We start from the raw sequence: 24643 nt of genomic DNA, 5'->3' as shown, positions 1-24643 counted from the left end.
AAAAGCAAACACAATAAGTAGCAAAGGAGAGAGGCACAAAATATAGAACAATGTACAAAATGTACTCCATGCAGAATATTTTGCTAGTCCTCTGGAAAGGGTGGAATTATCCTCCATATTTTTTATGCAAGTCTTTAAGCAAGAAGACACATGTAACCACTAAAACGAGCTATGTGAAATGTAGAATATTCAGTTGAAACTTGTGAACATAGAGAGAGATCTGCATCAAGTAAATATGAGAAATTCATCTTACACTGCAATATAATTCACAGCAATTGCAGTGGCACAACTAGTGACAAGTTGTTGTTGTTGATGGTGGTGGTGTGGAATTTTATACTGGCAAAAAAAAGAAGACCCAGTTCCTGCTATGCAAATCTTTCCCCTTACTCCTTATTTTTCTGAAGACCAGAGAAAGAATAACAGCCTAGTTCCTTTGAAAGGATCCTAAATCCTTTCATTAAAAACTGAAGTTGAATCCAAATAAGACAGAGGTACTGTCACCTAAAATGGCTCAGCGTGGAAATACTTGACTAACAAGGAGAAGGTTGCTGGTTTGAATCCCCGCTGGTACAGCAGTGATATAGGAGGATGCTGAAAGGCATCATCTCATACTACGTGGGAGGAGGCAATGGTAAACCCCTCCTGTATTCTACCAAAAGAAAACCACTGTGGGCGCCAGGAGTCGAAATCGATTTGACAGCACACTTTACCTTACTGTCTGTTGGGGTTTGGGATGCAAGAGCTGGTTTAGATCTGCCTGTTCTAGTTGGGGTTACACTTCCCCTAAAAGATCAGGTATATAGTCTGGGAGTGCTCCTGGATCCCAAACTCTCCCTGGTTTCTCAGGTTGAGGCAGTGGCCAGGAGTGCTTTTGATCAGATTCAGCTGATATGTCAGATACACGCACAAAACAGTGGTACATATGCTGGTAACCTCTAGGCATGACTACTGTAATTAACTCTACATGGGGCTGCCTTTGTACATAGTTCAGAAACTACAATTTGTACAGAATGTGGCAGCCAGATTGGTCTCTGAGTTTACTCAAAGAGACCATATAACACCAATTTTGAGACAACTGCATTGGCTGCTGATTTGTTTCTGAAGAAAATACAAAGTGCTCTTTATTTCCTATAAAGCCCTCAACGGCTTGGGTCCAGAGTACTTAAGAGAGCACCTTCTCTGTCATGAACCCTGTCGCCTATTAAGATCATCTGGAGAGGTCTGGTTATGGTTGCTGCCAACTCGTTTGGTGGCAACTTGGAACTGGGCCTTCTCTGTGGCTGCCCCGGGCTTTGGAATGCACTCCCTGATGAAAGAAGCGCATCTCCTTCTCTGTTTGCTTTTAGAAGGACCCTGAAGACACACCTGTTTTCCCTAGCTTTTACTTGAAATTTAAATTGTAATATGTTTTTGTTCATTGATATTTTTATCTGTTTTATGAATTTTAATTGTTTTATATTTTAATATTATGTTTTAACTGTACACTGCCTGGAGATTTCTATATCAGGCGGTATAGAAATACAATAAATAAATAATAAATAAATAGCTTCATACTCTAAGAGAAGTGGTATGACCAAGCTTCTCCTCTGAAGCTTTAATAAGGTATACAGAGTCTTAAGAGGGAAAGTTTATCCACTTAATTAAGATGTAAATGCCTCCCCTGCCCAATTGACAAATAAGTTGTTAATGACAAGGTGAAAAAGGTAATATATGCACACAAATACTTTATCCTAAGTTGATTGTACAGACAGATACAACAATGTGTAACTAAATATGGCAAAAATGCCTAGCATAACAGTGTCACTTTCCAGTTATATCATACATTTTATGATGAGACATTTTATAATCAGAACACACCAACTGATAATTGTAAACTAAAGACTGATTTGATCAATGTAAATAACACATTTGGGAGAATGCGAAAAATATCTTTATTTAATGTTTTGTTAAAAGTATTTATCTGCTGCTTTTCATGATTAAATTACTGCAATGTGGTTTACAAATATTAAAGACATAAAAAGAAGAAATGCAGGTTTAAGATACAAGCAATGACCAGTCAGCAGCAAAATCTAATTAAAAGAAGCTTTAAACTAGCAAAAACCAGCAGTAAAGATCAAACATGAAAGGGCTGATAAAGATTAACATTTTCACAGCCCATTTTAATGCAGCAAATGTACGGGACTGACATTAGCAATTCCAGCTAAGTAATTCCACAAACATGATACCACTAGTAAAAAGGCCTTGTCCCTGGTAGTCAGTGGATAGATCTGCATTGGAGACAGACTAGAGATCAAGATCTGAGAGGAAGATTCTACCATCCAGGTAGGTATACATGAGTGAAAGAAGTCCTTGAGAGAACTTGGCCCTAGGCTGTATAAAGGCTATATAGGTAAAAATCAGGACTTTTATTTTGGCCAAGAGTGGAAGTGGAAGTCAATTCAGCTTATATAAAATCAGCCAGTGAGCGAACTGGTTGCTGCATTCTGGAACAGCTGAAGTTTTTGAACCATTTTCAAAGGCAGCCCACATAAAGCAAATACAATAGTCCCACCAAGGCCAACTCAGCCAGGCAATCCAGAAGGAAACTATGGTTGATGATATTATAAAGCCACCAAGAGGTTCCGGAGAGTCAAGAGGGTCATACTCCTACTGAGCTATTTCTACTCCATAGTAGGGATATGTGAACCGGTTCGAATTTGAACCAATTCAAATTCGAACCTGGGTGGTTCGAATTTGAACCAAACCAGCCATCAGGTTCAAGCTGCAGGTTCGAATGCAAACCAAACAGGGGGTGGTTCAATTCAAACTGGTTTGAACCTCCAAAAGTGGGTGGGGTGGTAGATGGCACCCAAGGGTACCTACCACCCAAACCCCAAAGCAATCAGACACTCGTATGATTTTTTATGAATTTTTGAAATTTATTTTTATTTTTTCTCATAGGGTGTAATGTGACATGAACCAGCCCATTATTCCCTATTGTGGAGCACCCATGGGTGCCAATAACCACCCAAACCTTAAAGCAATTGGACACTCCTACGATTTTTTATGAATATTTGAAATATTTTCAATTATTTTCCTCATAGGGTATAATGGGACTTGAACCAGCCCATTATCCCCTATTGTGGAGCACCTAGGGGCACAAACGTGGGGTGGGTAGTAGGCACCCAGGGTTTCCTACCACCCACAAAACCCCAAGGCAATCGGACACTCCTCCAATTATTGGTGAATTTTTAAAGTATTCTTGAATTCTTCATAGGGAATAATGAGGATTGCAGCAAATGTATAGCTTCATGTCGGGGGGAAAGGGGTGTCCTAGAGCGGAGTGTGGTGGGTAGTAGTGCCCAAGGGGGGCAAGGAAGCTATCAGAATTATTTGAAAGGAATTTGGTAAAGGGCTGATTTTAAAGTGATTTTTGAAGTTTACGCGTCTGTAAGGTTTTTCTCCATAAAGAAGCATGGAGGTGTCAGCAAACATATAACTTCATGCTGGGGGCAAAGGGGTGACCTAGAGCAGAGTGTGGTGGGTAGTAGTGCCCAAGGGGGGCAAGGAAGCTATCAGAATTATTTGAAAGGAATTGGGCAAAGGGCTAATTTTTAAGTGATTTTTGAAGTTTGTGTGTCTTTAAGGTTTGCGATGAGAGTGGATTCATGGTTTGTCATTGAAAATCTTATATGCTACCAAAGAATCTACACTCAGAACACTTCAGAAACAACAAAACCCAGTACCCCATAGGCTAGCAACCCATGGTTGGCACCCTCTGTGCACTACACCACCACTCACTCTGGGCCACCCCAGCACCCAAAAAGTGGCTTTAGGGTTTTTCTCCATGGGGAAGAATGGAGGTTTCGGCAGCCCCATAACTGCTCTTGGGGGGTGCTGGGGTGGCCCAGAGCAAGGGTGCCAACCACCCCCATTGGTTGCTAACCCATGAACATAAACTTCAAAAATCACTTAAAAATCAGCCCTTTGCCCAATTCCTTTCAAATAATTTTGATAGCTTCCTTGCCCCCTTTGGGCACTACTACCCACCACACTCTGCTCTAGGTCACCCATTTGCCCCCGACGTGAAGCTATACATCTGCTGACACCTCCATACATCTTTATGGAGAAAAACCTTAAAGATGCGTAAACTTAAAAGATCACTTTAAAATCAGCCTTTTTGCCCAATTCCTTTCAAATAATTCTGATAGCTTTCTTGCCCACCTTGGGAACTATCACCCACCACACTCCGCTCTAGGCCACCCCTTTCCCCCCGACGTGAAGCTATACATTTGCTGCAAACCTCATTATTCCCTATGAGGAATTCAAGAATACTTTAAAAATTCACCAATAATCGGAGGAGTGTCCGATTGCCTTGGGGTTTGGGTGGTTGTTGGCACCCATGGGTGCTCCACAATAGGGAATAATGGGCTGGCTAGAGTCCCATTATACCCTATGAGAAAAAGTATAAATAATTTTCAAAAAATCATAAAATATCATATGAATGGTCGATTGCTTTGGGGTTTGAGTAGCAGGTACCCTTGGGTGCCAGGTACCACCCCACCCACTTTTGCAGGGTCACACCAGTTCAAACGGGGTTTAAACTGTTCAAATTCAAACCGAACCAGGGGGAGGTTCGAGCAGAACCAAAACCGAACCTCCCCCTCCTGGTTCGAATTTGAACTGAACTGGGAAAACCAGTTTTGTGCACATCCCTACTCCATAGCCATGACTGTTGCCAGACTGGAATAGATCTAAAAAAACCACCCAGGCTGATGATCACAGGAGCACCTGCCATGAGCAATGTAGGTGGAAGAGTAAGGAAGAGTGAGTGACACGCCGAGGGGCAGGACATCTGGATCTGCTTTGGAAAGCATTTTGAAATGTCTGAAGAGGGCTACCATGATTTTGATGTGTGGCTACATTCTTTGAATATCGGTTCGTAAGAGTGAAAATTTGAATGATTGTTATTACCAAGTCAGGCTGCTATACAGTTACCTATAGGTAATGGGGTTATCTAAGATATATGCCTTCCATTCACATATATGCTCTTGGAGAGCTAGTGGTCTGTCTTTCTAATCCCAAGAAGAAAAACAAGATGTGTCAAAGTAAAGCATTCCCTTCCCTCAGGGGCCAGCCTATTGTTGGAGTCTGGTTTCTGGCAATAGCAAAATAAGGCAGCAAATTAATCAAAGAAGGACAAGCCGCACAAAAAAAGACGGACTGTAAGGTAGGTCTCAGCTAATTCAACCATGGAAAACCTCTCTTTCCTAAAAGCCTCTGTTCCTGCTGTTTGTTTCTGAGGCTTAGCCATCTACTTCTTTTCCTTTGCTAAATGTATACTGGTCAAGTCTAACCAAAACATTGTTGGTTCCAGAACAGTGCCTGACATTCTGTGCATTGTTACATTTTTGGTACACTCTCCTCCCCCCAAAAGGACTTTTTGACTTCAGTAATGTGGGCCACCTAATGGCACAGTGGGGAAGTAACTTGCCTAGGGAGCAAGAAGTTGAGGTTGCTGGTTCAAATTCCCACTGGTATGTTTATAGATTGGGCAGCAATGATATAGGAAGATGCTGAAAGGCATCATCTCATACTGTGCTGGAGAGGCCAATGGTAAACCTCTCCTGTACTACTAAGAAAACCACATGGCTCCGTGGTCACCAGGAGTTGACAACAACTCGACAGCACAGTTTTACCTTTTAATGTGGGCTGCACAGCCCTCAAGGATGTATTCTTGAAGTCAAGAATTCCTTTTGGAGGGAGGAGAGAGTAGCAAAATCACCCCCCCCCCCGCATTTCCATGCACAGCATGCTTTGTGGAACTGCAATTCTGAGTCTTCCACCAACACAGCTTCTGTTACACAGTTCAAATGTCAACCACTGAGCTCTTTACACAATCTGATCTAAAACCCACTGAATGCTGACATGCTATTAGAGACTTGGTCATCCATTAGGCTTCCATCTGTTTTTGGAGGCAGTGCACAATGCTGGAGCAATTCAGTGCAAAAGTGTCATTACCACCTTAGGGCATTCCTCCTTCAATGATGGTATAGTTTCAGGATTCCAACTTGCCTGGAAGTTGTACTTTTTGAACTTCTGGTTTTCATCACTGACATTTGATGTGATGCTCAGACATGAACATATGCTCTTGGTTCACAAACCAAGGAATTTTCCTGATACTCAGAATAAGTTCTCAGTTATGCATTCTATTTAAACATATTAAAAGCCAGGGCTTCCATTGGTCTGTTTCTGCAAGAACTTAAATCCCTGAACTGACTTACTTTGAAGTCCTTTCAAGCAACTTGGGATTGCTTCAAGTATCCTATTTATACCATCACTTGCATTAATTCTTTTGAAATTGCTTTTCAGATTTTCATATAAATTGTTCAAATTTTATTTGCTGGTAAAGACGAAGATTCAGAGTTGATCCTAAAAGACTTAGGAGTAAGCTGCTAATATTTCCAGATCAGTTAGTATGGGATAGCTAGGCAGTAGAACGACATGGAAAATAAATGTGCATAAGATGGAATACTCTGCATACCTGCTGCTTTTGACAGCACGAAAGCTTCACTCACTCTGCATTTGACATCTTAAGATCAAAATTATTATTTCAAATTCTAAACAGTTGGCATTATGCTAGCAGCAATAGTAAAACATGTTATACCTTACATAAATGTTGTTCATTGTGCTGACTACTGCTGTTTCAATTTTTAAATCAATTGATCAGCTGATACACTAATTTTAAAAAGTGTTAAGGATCAATACAATATTTTTGAGATATACTTGTATATGATAGAAGACAACATATCTCACCTTAAGTACACATGGTGAATCATTGTGAAAATTAATCAAAAAGCAATACCTGTACATATTTCCATGAGTTGTGTTTTGGTTTTTTTGCCCCAATGTGCATCACTTTGCACTTGCTTAATTGAACCGCATTTGACATTTTGTCACCCACTCACCCAGTCTGGAGAGATCTTTTTGGAGTTCCTCACAATCTGGTTTGGATTTCACTACCCTAAATAGTTTAGTGTCATCTGCAAATTTGGCCACTTCGCTGCTTACCCCAACTTCTAGATCATTTATGAGCAAGTTAAAGAGCACTAGTCCCAGGACCGATCCATGGGGGACCCCACTTCCTATTTCCCTCCATTGTGAAAACTATCCATTTATTCCTACCCTCTGTTTCTTGTCCTTCAACTAGTTACCAATCCACACATAAACCTGTTCCCTTATCCCATGACTGTTAAGTTTACTCAAGAGTTTGTCTTGTCAAAAGCTTTTGGAAGTCCAAGTATACGTCGACTGGATCACCTTTATCCACCTGCCTGTTGACACTCTCAAAGAACTCCAAAAGGTTAGTGAGGGAAGACTTTCCCTTGCAGAAGTCCTGCTGGTTCTCTTTCATCACGGCCTTTTCTTCTATATGTTTGACAATTTTGTACTTAAGTATGCTTTCCATAAATTTACCTGGCACCGAAGTTAAGATGACTGGCCTGTAGTTTCCTGGATCCCTCCGGATCCCTTTTTGAAAATTGGAGTCACATTGGCTGCTTTCCAGTCCTCTGGTACATTTTTACATATTTTTGCTAGGTGATCAGCAATTTCACACGTGTGTTCCCTCAGAACTCTTGAGTGGATGTCATCTGGCCCTGGCTATTTGTTACTTTTTAGATTTTTAAGACAGTTTAGAACATCTTCCTTTGTCACCTCAAATTGGCCCAGTTCTTCAGCTGCCAAGCCTGAGAAGCTCAGTTTCGGAGATATGTGCACAGAATATGTGCTCCCTCTTCTTCCTCATGGCAGTTGAAGGCTGCTATCTTTACCTAAGCTTTGGGGCCATTAGAGGATCTTAATCATCATCTTTAGTTAGGCCCCAATTCTGTGTAATATCTGTTAAGTGTGAAAATTTACTCACAAATAAGAATACTGCATCTGCCCCCTCCCGTAAAATCAGGCTGATAATTATTTTGGATGAAGGCAGCATCATGAAATGATCAATGTCATAGAGGGGGAACTCCTTTACTTGGGAATGGGGCTGTAGTTCAGTGCTAGACCATCTGCTTTGCATGAAGAAGGTCTCAGGTTAATCCCTGGCATCTCCAGGTAGGCCTGGGCAAGACTCCTGCTCGAAAATTTGGAGAGCTGCTGTCAATCAGTGTAGACAACACTGAGTGAACTGGACCAATGGTCTGACTCATAAGGCAGCTTCCTATACTCCTCTGGTTTAAAAGAATAGACATATTTGTTCCATGTCTCTTGTAGAAAGGTGGGAGCAGGATTCTGTCCTTTTGGCACCCAAAAATGCATCAGATCATTATTTCAGTTACAGGTGTGTTCCGTACAAAACTGGAGTCTGGACAGACCTATAGGAGGATTTAAAAATTATGCTTCATTGGACCAACTATTTTTGTAGGAAAAGGCAACCATCAAGGAAACACAAGCCTGCATTTTCAAGCTGTGCACGACTCTTTTTCAGGTAAAAACATAATTTGAGAGCCTAATATATCAATAGAGTTGGTGTCTGACATACTGAACCACAAACAGTGCTTCCAAGAGGTGACTTGGTTGCTGTTATCACTGCTGCCCTGCTACAGCCATTGACCATAATGGCAAGAATGACACAGCAGAGATGACATGCAGTTTCATAGGCAAAGTGCAGCCCCCATCTTCGGAAGCTGCATGGGCAGGCTCTTGGCTGGCACAGAGCAGTGAGCCTGCATCCCTCATGGATGTGCGGCTTGCTGCACAGTATGTTAGGTCAGGTGGTACCATTAAAGAGATTGTGAAATACTGTGATCTTGTTGTAACATAGATTCCATTATTTAAACCACTTCATAATTAGTATTATTTTTCTGAGCTTCAATATTCTACCTACTGGAAATGTTTACAAGAGCATGATTGACTTTCTATGTAAGAATTGGGGAATGGATTCCCACATATATGTCACTATGTTTTTTAATGTGACTTAGAGAAAAAAAGCATATGCTGAGACCTTAAAAATTATGATGGAAATCATTATAGAATGTGAAAATAAACCCCTGAAGTGACATTACACTTTATTATTTTGTCATTAAACTCACATTAAGAAGTTCACTTATGTTTGGTGTAGTTTCTAAATTTAGACATGAATTTATTTGTATTTTAAGTGATCAGGAACTCTTGGGAAAGGAGACACTGGATTTTAATTGTATGATTTTATCAGGCAGGGGTGGGAAAAGAGTGTTTATTTTAAAGCATAGTGGATCACATCTCCCTTGCTCCCTCTTGTTCCCAGAGCTTGGCCAGGAATAACAAATGATACAATCAGTATGACCTTGAGAGTTTCTGTAGGGCTGACAAATATATAATAGAATTATTGCCAATTCAGCAAACAGACCAATGACATCTCTAAAGTGATGTCATGGAAATGCCAATATATACCTTCATATATTAGTAAGTTGAATAATTCAACTATCTATACAAGAAGAATTGAACAACCTACATATGGTGCGAAGCAGGAGGGGTTACTAAATATCTTCATTTGGGTCCAAGTTACCCAAGTTGTTACAAGGACTTGTCCATTAGTTTCAATTTCTCCTGTGGTGTACATATAAGATGTTTGTGTCATGAAACAATGTGTTAACTCTTTTATATGTTTAAACCCTTAAATGGCTCTGGTTGGTATTTTACAATGTGGTGAAAGAAGAATTGGACAACAAAGACTAAACTTAATAGTTACTGGCATCCTCTTTAACTGTAGATCTAAAGATGGAGCTACAAGATGTTGTGCTCATTTAAGCACACTATGTCCCAGTAGTTTGGACTCTTACCCCAGACCCATAGCACCTATCAAAAACATTGGCTGTATCAAAACATTTTGGTTTTCAATAAGTTATATACCCACTGTAATTTTAACCAGAATTTAAGTCAGACCAACAAAGCATTCTTTACCCAAAAGATAGGTTGTGTGTATTTTTTAAAAAAAGACTTCTTAGCATCTCAGTTTGGTTCTGAGCCTAGAATACATTTATAATGCATTCCCCTCTTCCTAAATGACATCTTTTACCAAAATGATTTGCTTATGTTAACCAGGAGCAACTGTTCCTATCCAAGAACAGTATCCCTCCAGTGGTTGTTGCGGATGTCTGCTTTCTTTTTATTTACTTATTTCTTTTTATTTACTTATTACTAATAGATGAGGCCTGTTGTTGACCAGGGAAACTCATTTTGCATATTTACATTTCTACGGAAATTCTTTTTTTGTTTTTTGCTTTAAATTTTTATTGATTTTAACAATGTCTTGAACATCTCATTACATCTAATTAAACAAAAATTGACTTCCAGCTCACCAATCAGCATGAATCACTAACTATACAATTAACCCTTGCTATAATAATTCAAAACATATATCCTATATCTTACCAAACTCGATTTTAGTCTATTCAACCTGCTAATCTTACTAAATTTCAAACCCTGTTGAAAAATCGATATTAGGAAAATAGTTCTTTAGGTACAGTAAGAATGATTTCCAATCTTCTTTAAAACCTTCCAAATTTTGATCTCTTATCACTACTGTAAGTTTTGCCATCTTCGCATATTCCAAAATTTTTATCAGCCAATCTTCTTTTGAGGGCAATTGTCCTTCCGTTTCTGGGCATATACTATTCTGGCCGCCGTGGTTGCATACATGAAGAATGTTAACTTGCTTGTGGAAAACTCTCCTTGCGTTATTCCCAACAGGAAGGATTCTGGACTCTTAGGAAATGTCATTTAAATTTTTTTTTTAAACTCATTATATATCATGTCCCAAAAGGCCTTTGCCTTCCTACAAGACCACCACATATGAAAAAAAGTTCCTTCACAATATCCACATTTCCACCATTTGTTTGAAACATTTTTATACATTATCGCCAATTTTTTAGGCGTCAATTACCACCTGTACATCATCTTATAATAATTTTCTTTTAGAGTGTAACATGCAGTGAACTTTAAATAAGTTTTCCATAATTTTTCCCAAGCTGCCATATCTATATTATGACCCACATCTTGAGCCCATTTTATCATAGTCGTTTTAACCACTTCATCTCTTGTCTCTTCCAAAAGCAACAGCCTATACATCTTAAACACTAATTTTTCATCATTTTCACATAGCTCCTTCTCAAATCTTGACATTTGATCCTCAAATCCAAGTTTGAAATCCTTCTTAAAAACTTCATTTAACTGATGGTACTGAAACCAATTACTAACCAGATTTTGTACTTCAATTAAATTTTTTAACTTACAGCCCTTTTCTTGAAAACACAACAGATCCCTATAAGTACCCCATTGCGGTTGCATATTTATCTCTTTACGTACTAAAGCTTCAACGGGGATAACCATAACAGAGTTTTAGGTTCCAGCCATTTTTTATATTTTAGCCACACCCTTGTCAGACTCCTTCTTACATAGTGATTCAGAAAATCTTTATGTATTTTACTTTTTTCTTACCACAAATATGAATGCCATCCGAACCTCATTTCTACAGAATGCTTGCAAAAGGGAAGTAAAAACAGTTTGAAATTTTTAGGATCTCAACTTCAAACATTATTTATTGTATGATGACATTGTATAATATGGCAAATTTGAATCATAGTAAATTTAAATCTGAGCATCATCTGCTTTTCTTGGATACTATGTTGTTTTTAAATTATTGATCTGATTATTAAGTCTTAAAAATCTGTTGAGAACAGTAAAAGTTAAAATATGATTATTATTTGGAATTTCTGCTAACCCCGCCCCTCAAATTATTTAAAATTTCACTGTGTACATTTCAATGTAAAAGTAGTGCATACAGCTAATTTAAGTGGCAGGAGTTTTCACTCAAAATATGCCATCTGTAGGTAAATGGGAAGTATAATATTCAGAATTTCTTCAAAAAAGTTTTTAAAAAACAGATTTTTGCCTTCAAAAGTTATTTTAATTTTCCTTGAGCATATTCCAGTGTAAAATGTAGTGCATTCAGCTAATTTCAGTGGCATAATCGTGTATGCACAATTTGGTATCTGTAGGTCATCAGGAAATATAACTTTATTTCCTACAGACAAATTTTTCAAAATATATAATATATTTTTCTATGTAAACCCATTTTGAAAACTTTTGTTGAAAAGCAGAATATAAATATTTGTTGTAGCAGTAGAAACTACTGAAGCTTCCAGTTTACAGTATATTCCACAACACAGAACCCCTAAAGGTAACATAATATGTGAAATCATACTAATATGATCTATCTTAATAAACCATATTTTAATAAACCATATGATTCAATAAGTCATAATATGCACACTTTTAAAAGTGTTTCATAATCCTTGGGCAGATTAATTCTGATAGCAACTTCCCCGAAATCAACAGTGTTGATTTCAACACTGGCCATGGCCTGTATCAGCACAACACTATTGAAAGGCTGAAAAAGATCAAGGGATATAGGAGCAAGAATCTAAAATAAATAAGCTAAGATGCAGAAGTAACTAACCACAGTTGGCCTTTGTGTTACAGTATTATCAATATGTCGTTGCACAAACATCAGTGTGCAGAACTCAACCAGAGCCAGTGTGCCCCTCTCACACAAGTGGGTGGCTAGCTTGTATTGCCAGCCCAACAATGGCTGGTAATGGCAGAAACCAGGTAGAAACAGGAGAGAAGATAGGAGAAACACAGCTACAGATTGGGTCTGAAGCAGACCTTAATGCTGAATGTTCAGATCATTACATGGGAACACAAGGAGTTTGATTTTTCAGTACTTAAGCCACTGATGAAGACCACCATGGTTGAAACATGTTTGGCATAGGGCATTAAATTGGACAAGTACCTCCTTCCACTGTGCCTTATCATGAGAGGACAAGAGACATATGCAACAGTTCACTCCACACTATGAAGCTTGCTAACTCCTGTGCAACTCAGGACTCCCATTGGAATGTCCTTTTTGGACTTTTTAATACATCTTTCATATGTTCATAGACCTCTTTTTGATATAATTTGGAGAGTATATTTTGTCTATTGATCTGATATATATTTTATCTGGATTAATATAGGTTTTATTCATATGTTACCTAGCTTCTATGAAGCAATATGAAGATTTGTTATAGTTTTAATCCTAAATATAAATGTTTGAACAAACACAAAGGCATAATACATATGTGTTTAGGGGGGCTCTTTTTGCATCAGTATACTTTCTCCGAGACCCTACAAGGTTTTGTTTAGTCACAGTTCCCACCTCTCATTCCCACATCCTTTGATTTGGAATACTTGGCATCCAGCATTCCCAGTCATGGGGATAATTTCTCCTTAAATAAAGCATTATTTCCTCAATCATTGTATTGGTGGACATATGAGACTATATAGCACATTGGCATGAGCTTGCCAGCATACTTTTGTGGATGCTGTACTTGGGTATAGCACCTACAAATTGTATACCTGAACAAGGGTATATTCTCATCCATGATCAGTCCATCAATGATATTAGGTTAGTTTTAAAACCATTAGCAAATATTTTATAAAAGCCACATTAGTTGTTCACTTGGTTTCTTCTTATTAAAGCTACTTATTGCATTTTTATTAGGGATGTGCAGAGCGTTTCGACAATGAAACAGGTCATTTCAAGCTTGAAACAGAGCAAACTTTTAAATAAAGGTCTTGTTTCGAGCTCGGAAGAGAACAACCCCATTTCAATATTTCAAGTGCCAATTTGGAGGACTGTTTTTCTCTTGCTGATTAGTTTTCTAGCACTGGGTTCCAATTGTCTAATGATCTCCTTGCTTCTTGGTTGACTTATTATCATACAAATTAAGTGATGTCATGGACAACTGTGCCCCCATTGGCTGGGGGGAGTGAGTGGGGAAATAAAAGAAGGTAATTTCAAATTCTAGATATATTCAAAGGGACCAGGAGGCAGAGAGAGCCCTTATAGTGTGCCTCTCTTGAAGAGGATTCATCAAGAGGAGAGGAGGAAGGAATCAAAGAAGGTTTAAATTGGGTGCTTTTCTTTTATCAGCACCAATCAGCACCAAGTATGATATGCTGTGCTATTGCTGCTATATCTATCTGGTTTTGCTGGATTTCCGATTGACAAAGGGAAAACTTAGATGTCTGCCTTGAATGCCTGTAATGCATAGGGATGAGCGAATTGATTCGGATACAAATTGATTTGTACTCAAATCTAGCTGATTCGGGTGATTCAGAGACAAAACGAATCACCCCTGTGGTCCATTGGCTGGATTTGGGTACAAATTGAATCGTGGCTTATTCGATTCGAATCGATTCGGGTTTGGGATCTGTCCTATTAATTTCCCCAGATTCCCAGCTTTCATTTTTAAAAAAGAAGCTAAGCTCTAGCCCTTATAGAAGTGGAGTTATGGAGCAAAATGTGTGGTCACTATTTTTCAAGTGTTTGGATTCTTTGGTGTATAATAACTTTCACTCAATGAATCCTTATGAGGATTCATTACACACCTTCATTTCTTCTATTCATTTTGACTGTCTTTTAGACAGTGCCAATTGTCAACTGCCATGTGCCAACTACACCCTACTCCCACTCGCAAGGCAGTGAGGTACTACTCAGTTTAAGTTAAGTGCCTAATGGGTAGAGGCTACCACCCAAATTGCAGAGGGATTGGGCAAAGGGCTGGTTTTTGTTGAATTGTTGAAGTTTTCCATAGGAAACAATGTAGGTTTCAGCAGTCCCATAACTGCACTTGGGGGGTGCTGGGGTGGCCCAGAGTGAGTGGTGGTGTAGTGAACAGAGGGTGCCAGCCACCCCCATGGGTTTCTAGCCCATGGGGTTCAGGGTTCTGTTGTTTCTGAGGTGTTCTGAGAGTAGACTCTCTGGTAGCAAATGAGATTTTCAATACAAACCATGAATCCACTCTCATTTGCTACCATAGAATCTACACTCAGACCACCTCAGAAACAACAGAACCCTGTACCCCATGGGTTAGCAACCCCATGGGAGTGGCTGGCACCCTATGTGCACTACACCACCACTCACTCTGGGCCACCCCAGCGCCCTCCAAGTGCACTTATGGGGCTGCTGAAACCTCCATTATACCTTATAGGGGAAAACCTTAAAGAAGAGTAAACTTCAACTACTCAGCAAAAACCAGCCCTTTGTCCAATTCCTCTGCAATTTGGGTGGTAGCCTCTACCCATTAGGCACTTAACTTAAACTGAGTAGTACCTCACTGCCTTGTGGGTGGGAGTGGGGTGTAGTTGGCACATGGCAGTTGACAATTGGCACTGTCTAAAAGACAGTCAAAATGAATAGAAGAAATGAAGGTGTGTAATGAATCCTCATAAGGATTCGTTGAGTGAAGTTATTATACACCAAAGAATCTGGACACTTAAAAAATAGTGACCACACATTTTGCTCCATAACCCCACTTCTATAAGGGCTGGAGCTTTTTTTTTTTTTTTTTTTTTAATGAAAGCTGGGAATCTGGGGAAATTAATAGGACAGATCCAAAACCCGAATCGATTCGATTCAGCCGCGATTCGGATCTGAATCGAATTTGGGGTGATTCGGATGGGTCAGATTTGGATCCAAATCGAATCAGGGTTGTTTCTATTTGGTTACAAATCGAAACACAAAAAATCCGAATTGCACACCCGTAGTAATGCATACAGCTTTGGTCACCAGATCTTAAGAAGGATATTGTAGAACTGGTAAAGGTGCAGAAGAGGGCAACCAAAATGATCAGGGGCCTGGAGCACCTTCCTTATGAGGCTAGGCTACAGCATCTGGGGCTCTTTACCTTGGAAAAGAGGCGACTAAGGGGAGACATGATCAAAGTGTATAAAATTATGCATGGAGTAGACAGGGTAGACAGACAGAAATTTTTCTCCCTCTCTCAGAGCACTAGAACCAGGGGTCACTTCATGAAACTGAAGGTTGGGAAATTTAGGACCGACAAGAGGAAGTACTTTTTCACACAGTGCATAAGTGATCTCTGGAATTCCTTGCCATGGGATATGGTGATAGCCACCAGCTTGGATAGCTTTAAAAGGGGTTTAGACATATTCATGGAGGACAGGTCTATCAATGGCTACTACTCTGATGTCTGTGGGCCATCTCCAGCCTCAGAGGCATGATGCCTCTCAATACCAGTTGCAGGGCAGCAACAACAGGGGAGAGGGCATGCACATACCTCTTTCCTGTGGGATCCCCAGAGACATCTGGTGGGCCACTGTGTGAAAGAGGATGCTGGACTAGATGGGCCTTGTACCTGATGCAGCAGGGCTGTTCTTTTGTTCTTATGCCTTCTTTTGAGTTGTGTTTTTGTGTGTGAGTTAGTGTTGTGGCAAGAAATGGACAGTGGCAGCGCAGCGCTCTCTCTCTCTGTGTAATATTTCATGGTGATTGCTGTGATGAGCTCAATGTTTGGCCTTGAGACTAATTTGTGCTTCACGCACTGCTCTGCTCTGCAATTTGCCATTGCAAGGTGATTTAAAAAGTAAAGTGTGCAGTTGAGTCGATTTTGTCTCCTGGCGCCCACAGAGCCCTGTGGTTTTCTTTGGTAGAACACAGGAGGGATTTACCATTGCCTCCTCCCACACAGTATAAGATGATGCCTTTCAGCATCTTCCTATATCACTACTGCCCCATATAGTACCAGCGGGGATTCGAACCAGCAACCTTCTGCTTGTTAGTCATGCATTTCACCACTGCACCACTTAAGGTGATGTACTCAAGTTATGCCAAAACACTCCAAATGTTTTGAGTTTGTTCTGACTGGTTGTTTCGATGGAACATTTTAGCCATTTCAAGCTTGAAACAGAATGAAAAATCAGTTTTGTGCACATCCCTAATTTTTATTCCACCCTTCCTCCAAGCAGTTCAGGGAGGCAAACATGGTTCTTTCTCCAATCCTGACTTTATTTTTGCAACAACCCTAAAAGGATGTTAGTCCTCCTTTAGAACTCTAGACTGGTCAAGTAGGCAGAAAATAAATGCAAAAGGGTTAACCAGTGGCAAAATAGAATTAAGTTAAAAGTATTTGGAAAAATATTTAGAAAAAATAGGAGAACAAATGTTACTGCCCTCCATCTTTGGACCCTCTACTTTAATAAGCAGAGCCTAGATTAAAAATGTAGCAGATTGGCTAGGAAGGGAAATCAGGTAAACAGATGAGGTTATTGTGAAACTTGTTATTAAAAAAAAGAATTCAAATGAAAACAAAAGGATGCGGGAATACAAAGATGGTATTAATAAAGGGTGAAGAGAAAGCATTTAGCTGACACAGTGATGTAATGATCAAAATAATGGCAACAGGTTTATTTTCTGCTTCCACTGCAATAAAACACAGACCATATATAGAATTCCAACATATTTCTTGACTTGTTATTGAGATTATTATTGGTCTATAAAAAGAAACGAACAATAGAGATGCAAAGGCTGCACGGCTTGGGGGGTTTGAAGCCCTAGGAGCTGCCCTGACCCAGACAATGAGGGGGATGTAGTGGGCTTTTCCTGCTTCTATCCTGAGTCAGGGTGTGTCACCCATTTTGGGGCACAGGGGATGGCATTTGCTCCACACAGTTTGCTGATTGTACCACGATAATAAATTTGGCCCCTTCCATCCAAGCTTTTTGTGTCTGTGTGCTCCTTGTGACTGGGGTGTGGAGACAATTTAACTTATTTCTTGACTTGTTGCTGAGAATATTACTGGTCTAACAAAAAGAAACGAACAATAGAGATGGCCCACATAACTTATCCATCCACCATTATTCCTTGATGAATTTTAATTTCTCTTTTTTAAGTATGCAAAAACAATCTTGTCTATGTGCCTGAATAGCGTGACCCTCATAGAAAATAACAGCTTTTCTTTCTCTCTCTCTCTCTCTCTCTCTGCACTTATTGCCCATCTCTTGTTCTGGATAGGAAACATAGGAAGCTGCCATATACCGAGTCAGACCATTGGTCTATCTAGCTCAGTATTATCTTCACAGACTGGCAGCGGCTTCTCCAAGGTTTCAGGCAGGAATCTCTCTCAGCCCTATCTTGGAGAAGTCAGGGAGGGAACTTGAAACCTTCTGCTCTTCCCAGAGCGGCTCCATCCCCTGAGGGGAATATCTTCCAGTGCTCACACATCAGGTCTCCCTTTCATATGCCACCAGGGTGGACCCTGCTTAGCTAAGGGGACAAATCATGCTTGCTACCACAAGACCATCTCTCCTCTCTTGTACAGTCCTGTATAAGACTGTACAAGAGAACCTCATTATTCACAGTTCCACGTATTCACATATGTCTAATTGACACCCATTTTCAGTATCCGTGGATATTAAAGCATTTAAATCCATGTATCTGTAGTTCGTAGAGGGCTGGAAGTGACTGCAATGGTCACTTCCAGCCGCGATTTTGTCACCAGGGGCCTTTAAAAAAAAAACTTTTTCTTTAAAAAGCAAACATTTCCCCACAATTTATTTTGCAGTTTTGGGTGGCATTGTGCAGCTTGGGAGGCATTGCTGGGCACAAGGAGACCCTGCAGAGCACGAGGCCATAGTTCTCTCACCCATTTTTATGATTTGGGGGGTGTTTTTGTGCAATCTGGAGCCTAACTCCCTGTTTTCCATAGGCACAATGCCTCATTACTCGTGGTGGTAGGTGAGGAACAGAAGCCTCACAAGTAACAAGGTTTGCCTGTATTATTTCTAATTTTTAGAGAAGATAAGTCTCGACATCATTACTTTTCATGGCTGAAAGCAAAAAGAAAAAGAAAAAAGAAAAAGAAAAAAAGGGAAAAAAAGAAAGGGGTGGTAGTGGTGGTGGAATCCAACAATGCCCAAGCCATCTGCTATATTGTGGAAGATGTTAAAAAGACAAGGTACAAGAGTAGGACTTCCAAACTACAGCTGCACCATTGCACAAGTGGGGGGAATGACCTGCAGGGACATATTATGATGAGCTACTGTGGACTTCAAAGGGAAGGGGCAATAGTAGAAAAATGTCCCTTCCCCTGCTAGCATGAAGCACAGCCTTAGAATGGATGTTAGCACTGATGCACCAGTGCAGTCCTAGTCCAGATGGCAGCCAGTATTTGCAGTCAATGCCTGACATCCGACTAATACTGCATTTGTGCAACAAAGATGTGCATGCACTTGCGCGCGCGCACACACACACACACACACACACAGGTCAAGTAGCTGAGCAGATGCTCAAAGCTGCTCAGCCTCTTGTGCTTTTGGTCCCCTTGCACAAATATTATGCTTGCACAATTATAGCAGAGAGCATTGCATCATTCCCTGCAACATATATGGATTGAGGAAGGATTTTCACAGAAGGTGTGTGGCACAGGCTGCACCAGTATAGCACTAGTCTGGAATGCAAACTCCTGAATGCAATATTCTTGCACCAGGGCAGATTTACTCTGGATGTCAGCCTTTATTTGCAAGATTTATGAATAAATAATGCAAATTTTGGTTTGCCTTGTTAATTTGTTTGCTGGAAACCGAACTTGCTCAAAGAAACGCAGCTGGTGAAACTTACTAGATAACTCATAAAGAGCTTGCATTTTATAAAACTGTACACAGGTGAAAATGCAGTCAAGATGGCATGGGTTTCAAAGACATCCACATGCTAATTTTACCTCTTTTTTATGAGTTACAGAGAAAGAGCACAATTATTTTCCCTTTCCCAGAAGGCTGCCTAAAAAACAATAACTTTAAGAGACAGGGAGGTAGATTTGAGTTTAATATTATAGGAATGTCTTATTATAGGAAGGGCTTTTCAATGTAGTAGTGTCCTGTTCTCTGTGTATCAGATGCAGGAAATGATTGCTTAGGGAACACAATACAAGAGGAAGAGGAAAAGGCTTATTGTGGAAAGTGAGTGTGGAAAAAACATTAACGGGACACAAAGTGCTCCTTTACTAGCCAACCAAACTTATCTTTCTAGTCCATCCCTACAGAAAATATGAAGGAACATCCAGAGAGCCAAGGTACTTCAAATACCTGGGTCTGATCTTTCTGCCAGTACTGCAGTCACTGATTCCTTCAGTACATATCAGCTACTTTGCCAATCTTGTCAAATGCTTTATCCCCTGGACCCAAACCCAACAAATTAAATGGAAAGCTTTTCTCTCTGTTTTGAGAAGCAGAATTGGGATTTCATGACATATTCAGCCTGGCTGGACTGCAGAGTCTTCTTGTTTTTAAGTCATCCTTCTATTGCAGTTTCTATGGAAAACCTTTCCTTTTTTTTTTTTTAACTTCTGCAAGGTGCATTTTGATTGCATTTACTAATGCTTTAAGACAAGTGCTGTTAACTAACAGTACTGAATTTATCTGATACTTCATAAAGATTATAAATATTCATTAGATAGATATAGATATATAATTAACATTACATATCTGCATCCATAATATACCGTTATCTGGCTAGTCAACTAATATATATTTTATAACTAAACTCATTATTAATCAGCCACATTATACTGGTTGGACCTTAAGAAAAGTGACACAGAAAATGGAAATACATTTATTCTTCTTTATAATTGCTTGTATCAACCCTAAGACAGATGCGTCTAATTAAAATAATATCAAAACATAGTTTTATATATTTTCTCTTTTTGGCTTACTAGAAGCCCTACTGTGGGTATTTGAAGACCAGGATTACCATACTTCCTGTGTTTTCACTGAATAGTTCTGTTTGTTGTTTGTTCTTTAAAATCAAAACATTAATTAAAACAAGGTTAAAACTTACACAATCATTTACTACACATTTATACTAGCTTAATAAGGTAGTATTGTTAATATGTGAACAATCAATAGGCTTGTTCACATGACTCTAAACAGGGTTGGATGAGTGCCCAGCAAGGGCAGTAAAGTTGTGCCCATTCCCGATCTGGAGTCCTGTGAATTAACAAAGCAAGGAGGAGGGGAGAATGATCATGTGGGAGGAAGGAGCATTTCCACCTACCTTTGGTAAAATGCTGGGGATGGAACCTGGGTAGGGAGTGCCTGTCCTACCCAGCTCCTGCTTCCCACACAATCCTTCTCCCCTCCTTTTACCTTGCTTTTTGAGTTCATACCAGGAGCAGAGGTATAACTGGGCAGACATGTTCAAGGAATACGAGCCGGAACATGAGCCCTCTCTCCTACTCCTCCCATGGCCAGCTGGCCATGCCTGCTGCTGCCAGCCACATGCTGACATGCCTGCTCTGCCTCCACTAGTTCCCAGGCAGTGGAAGGCAGCCTGCAGCCCTCAGCCCTTCCCACTAATGCTCTCACCACCACCACCACCACCACCCTCCTCCTCTTACCTCTTGCCCTGGTTCCCAAACTGGTCTGCTTCCATTGGGGCCAGGAGCCTACTGGGAATGAGGGCACACATGTGTTTGCTTACTTTTAATAATCAAATAGGAACAAGGGAACACATTTTCCTATGCTGGTATGAAGTGGAGATAGCAAACCAAGGCTACCTGGGCTCAGGAGGCCCATATTTTGCAAGGAAGAGATGGTATCTCAAGAATCAAGCTTTTTGAAAGACCACAGTTTGAGAGTCCCTGTAGCTAGACACCTTGACCTCCAACCGGCTGAATAAGTTCTGCAATAGTTCCAAGTTATATGATCTGCAGATTATAAGGAAGGAAAGGAAAACTGTCATTATGAAAATCTGATCTGATGTTTATATAGAAAGAGATCTACAAGGATGCCTATGCTAATGGATATAACAACAGACTCTTGAACTGTGCAGTCAGTAATATATTAACCCTTCTCCTGCAAACATATACCAAGTTTTTAATTATCTCAGTTGTTAGCATCATAAATGTATATAAAATATAGGAGTGATGATGAACTGGCCTAATGATTAAACCACCAAGCAGGCTCTTTTTAGGAACGATTTTTCCTCCTGACTGATAAGGCAGAAAATCATAGGCAGTATATTTTTAGAAGCACATAATCTTTTGGGAAATAATTTGCCTCACCAATCAATGTGATATCAAATTTAACCATTTTAGAAATCACTGCATCTCTTTCAGCTTTGGACTCTAAATCAAGGATTCATGCAAGTTCAAGAATAAATTGATGCAAATGAGAGAGAAATGTGACAGTTACATTTCCAAGTACAAGCAATTTTTAAAAGGCTAATGAATTTTGACTTTAAGTCAGTTAGAAGAGGTTTACATTTCATGATAATTAATCAATCACAGAATATTCTCTACAGTAAATACATTATGTATTTATTTGTACATTATTCAATGACAGCACCTGCTTCCTTCAATGTACAATACAAGATGAGGAAGGGAAAAATACTCAGCAGGAATAAACAGGAAAATTCACTGTTTGAATACAAATTTCCATCTCATTTTGCCAGAATGATTTAATACGCACAATGAAGCTTCTTTTTCAGAACTGGGATAACTGGAATAACCAAATAGTTACTATTCTGTTTATTAGTACGAAGAAAATGTTAACAACTGTTAATAAGGATAATGATTGTATTAAAGAACCAGATGGAGTTTGCCAACTTATAGCAATAACTGAGAGTTAAGAGAAAACACTATCAATTATAGACAATTAGTGCAGGAGAGAAAATCTAGAAAATTCTTGATAAAATATTTCATTGCAGTTGTTTGGTGGAGTGAATAAAATAATTTCTGTAAATAACCTACCACCATGCACTGTTTTTGTGAAACTGCCTTTAGAATGTACATTTTTAAAAGCAACAATCTGGTGATATCTTCATTATGATCAACCAAAATCTTAAGTAAGTTTTTTAGTTCTCAAAAACTCTTCATCAGGTTGGATGTTAAGGTAAGCAAAAAAACATAAAAACCCAAACCAAAAAACAAAACAAAACACGTGGGGGTGGGGTGTATAGCTGGCCATAGGGTAACAGCCCTAAATGTCTATAACTTAAAACAGTTTTAAGATTGTACAAGTACAAACATACATGTTGATTAGCTTCACTGGATGCCGGACATGATATTTAAATGGCATTCAACTTTAGCTATGTGTTTTATACTGCTTTGCTGTCTACCTATTTATTATTGTATGTTATTCTATTGTGATTATTGCTGTGAACTTTCCTGAGCAGCATTGCACTGGAGGGGACAGGATATAAATATTTTAAATGAATAAATATCAGGATATGCATACCGGTATATATTCCAAAAGTGGGAGAACAGCCATTAAAGACATCCGTAATTTGAATTTTTTATTGGAATTTAAGAGAGCCCTAAAGACCTACCTGTTTGGCCTGGCCTTCCAGTGCTCTTAAATTGTTTTAAAGGGTCTTTGATGTTTGTGAACCGCCCTGAGCTATTTTGTAAGGGTGGTCTAAAAATGGAACAAACAAACAAACAAACAAACAAACAAAGTTTCTACTTCATCCTAGGAGACCTGGATGTAGCCCAAGATTGTGTCTAGCCTGATTAAGGGTTCTTGAGTGTTTGGAAATTGCCTAATTTTTTTAAAAAAATAATTTTTGTTTGTTCTAAAAGTTCTTACTAGATGGTAGTTCTTGGTTTTTTTTCTAATGGACCATGGCTATTTACAATTTTAATATTATTCCAATCAGCTGAATATAACTGATACTGCATTATAATTAGAGCAAAATAACAGGAAGACAATTAATGGGGAAAGCAAAGTAACAGGAAGACAATAGACAGGGGATAAGGAGATTGCAGAGAAGCTGAATGAGTACTTTGCATCTGTCTTCTTGGCAGAGGATACTGACCATATACCTGCTCCAGAACTGAACTTCTCAGGCTTGGTGGCTGAAGAACTGGGCTAATTTGAGGTGATGAGATAGGATGCTCAAAACTGTCTTGGGGAAAAAAATTAACAAATTGCCAGGGCCAGATGGCATCCATCCCAGAGTTCTGAAGGAACTAAATGTGAAATTGCTGATCTCCTAGCAAAAATATGTAACTTCTTCCTATGATCAGGCTCTGTACCAGAGGACTGGAAAGTAGCTAATGTAACTCCAATGTTCAAAATGGGATCCGGGGGGATCCGGGAAACTACAGGCTGGTTAGCTAAACCTCTGTGCTGGGTAAATTGATGGAAAGCATACTTTAGGACAACTATGTTGAGCATATAGAAGAAAAGGCCTTGCTGAAGGAGAACCAGCATGATCTCTGCAAGGGCAAGTCTTGCTTCACTAAACATTTGGAGTTCTTTGAGAGTGTAAAAAATGGAGTGGATAAAGGTGATACAGTTGACATAGTATACATGGACTTTCAAAAAGCTTTTGACAAAGTTCCCCACCAAAGGCTCTTGAGTAAACTTAGCAGTCATGGGATAAGGGAACAGGTTCATCTGTGGATTGGTAACCGGTTGAAGGACAGGAAACAGAGGCTAGGAATAAATGGACAGTGTTCACAATGGAGGCAGGTAGGAAGTGGGGTCTCCCAGGGATTGGTACTGGTACCAGTGCTCTTTAACTTGTTCATAAATGAACTAGAAGTTGGGATAAGTAGTGAAGTGGCCAAATTTGCAGATGACACTAAACTCTTTTGGGTAATGAAATCCAAAACAGATTGTGAGGAGCTCCAAAAGGATCTCTCAAAACTGGGTGTGTGGGTGACAAAATGGCAAATGCAATTCAGTGTTAGGAAGTGTAAAGTCTTGGATATAACCCCCCTCCAACTTCAGATATACACTGACAGGAGCTTAACTATAATAGGGCAAGGGGAGACAGTTG

The 24643-nt window shown here is 39.5% G+C and overlaps 1 protein-coding gene across 16 annotated transcripts in view; it reads right to left on the bottom strand.

The window, feature by feature from the left end:
• Nucleotides 1-24643, bottom strand: part of CHRM3 (cholinergic receptor muscarinic 3) — a 417691-nt gene that overhangs the window by 80671 nt on the left and 312377 nt on the right. Inside the window, exon 5 of one of the 16 annotated variants that reach the window (XM_053300799.1) lies at nt 11455-11495. The exons of 14 other annotated variants lie outside the window; for them this stretch is intronic. The gene's annotated coding sequence lies outside the window, so the exon portion shown is untranslated. Of the gene's footprint in view, nt 1-11454; nt 11496-20505; nt 21564-24643 lie in introns of those variants that run through there. One more of the 16 variants, XR_008317318.1, reaches the window with a different exon arrangement.

This window comes from Hemicordylus capensis, chromosome 1 (assembly GCF_027244095.1).
Source record: "Hemicordylus capensis ecotype Gifberg chromosome 1, rHemCap1.1.pri, whole genome shotgun sequence".
Classification (NCBI taxonomy): domain Eukaryota; kingdom Metazoa; phylum Chordata; class Lepidosauria; order Squamata; family Cordylidae; genus Hemicordylus; species Hemicordylus capensis.
The sequence above is the reverse complement of the archived record's forward strand: the minus strand, read 5'-3'. Positions and strand labels throughout refer to the sequence as shown.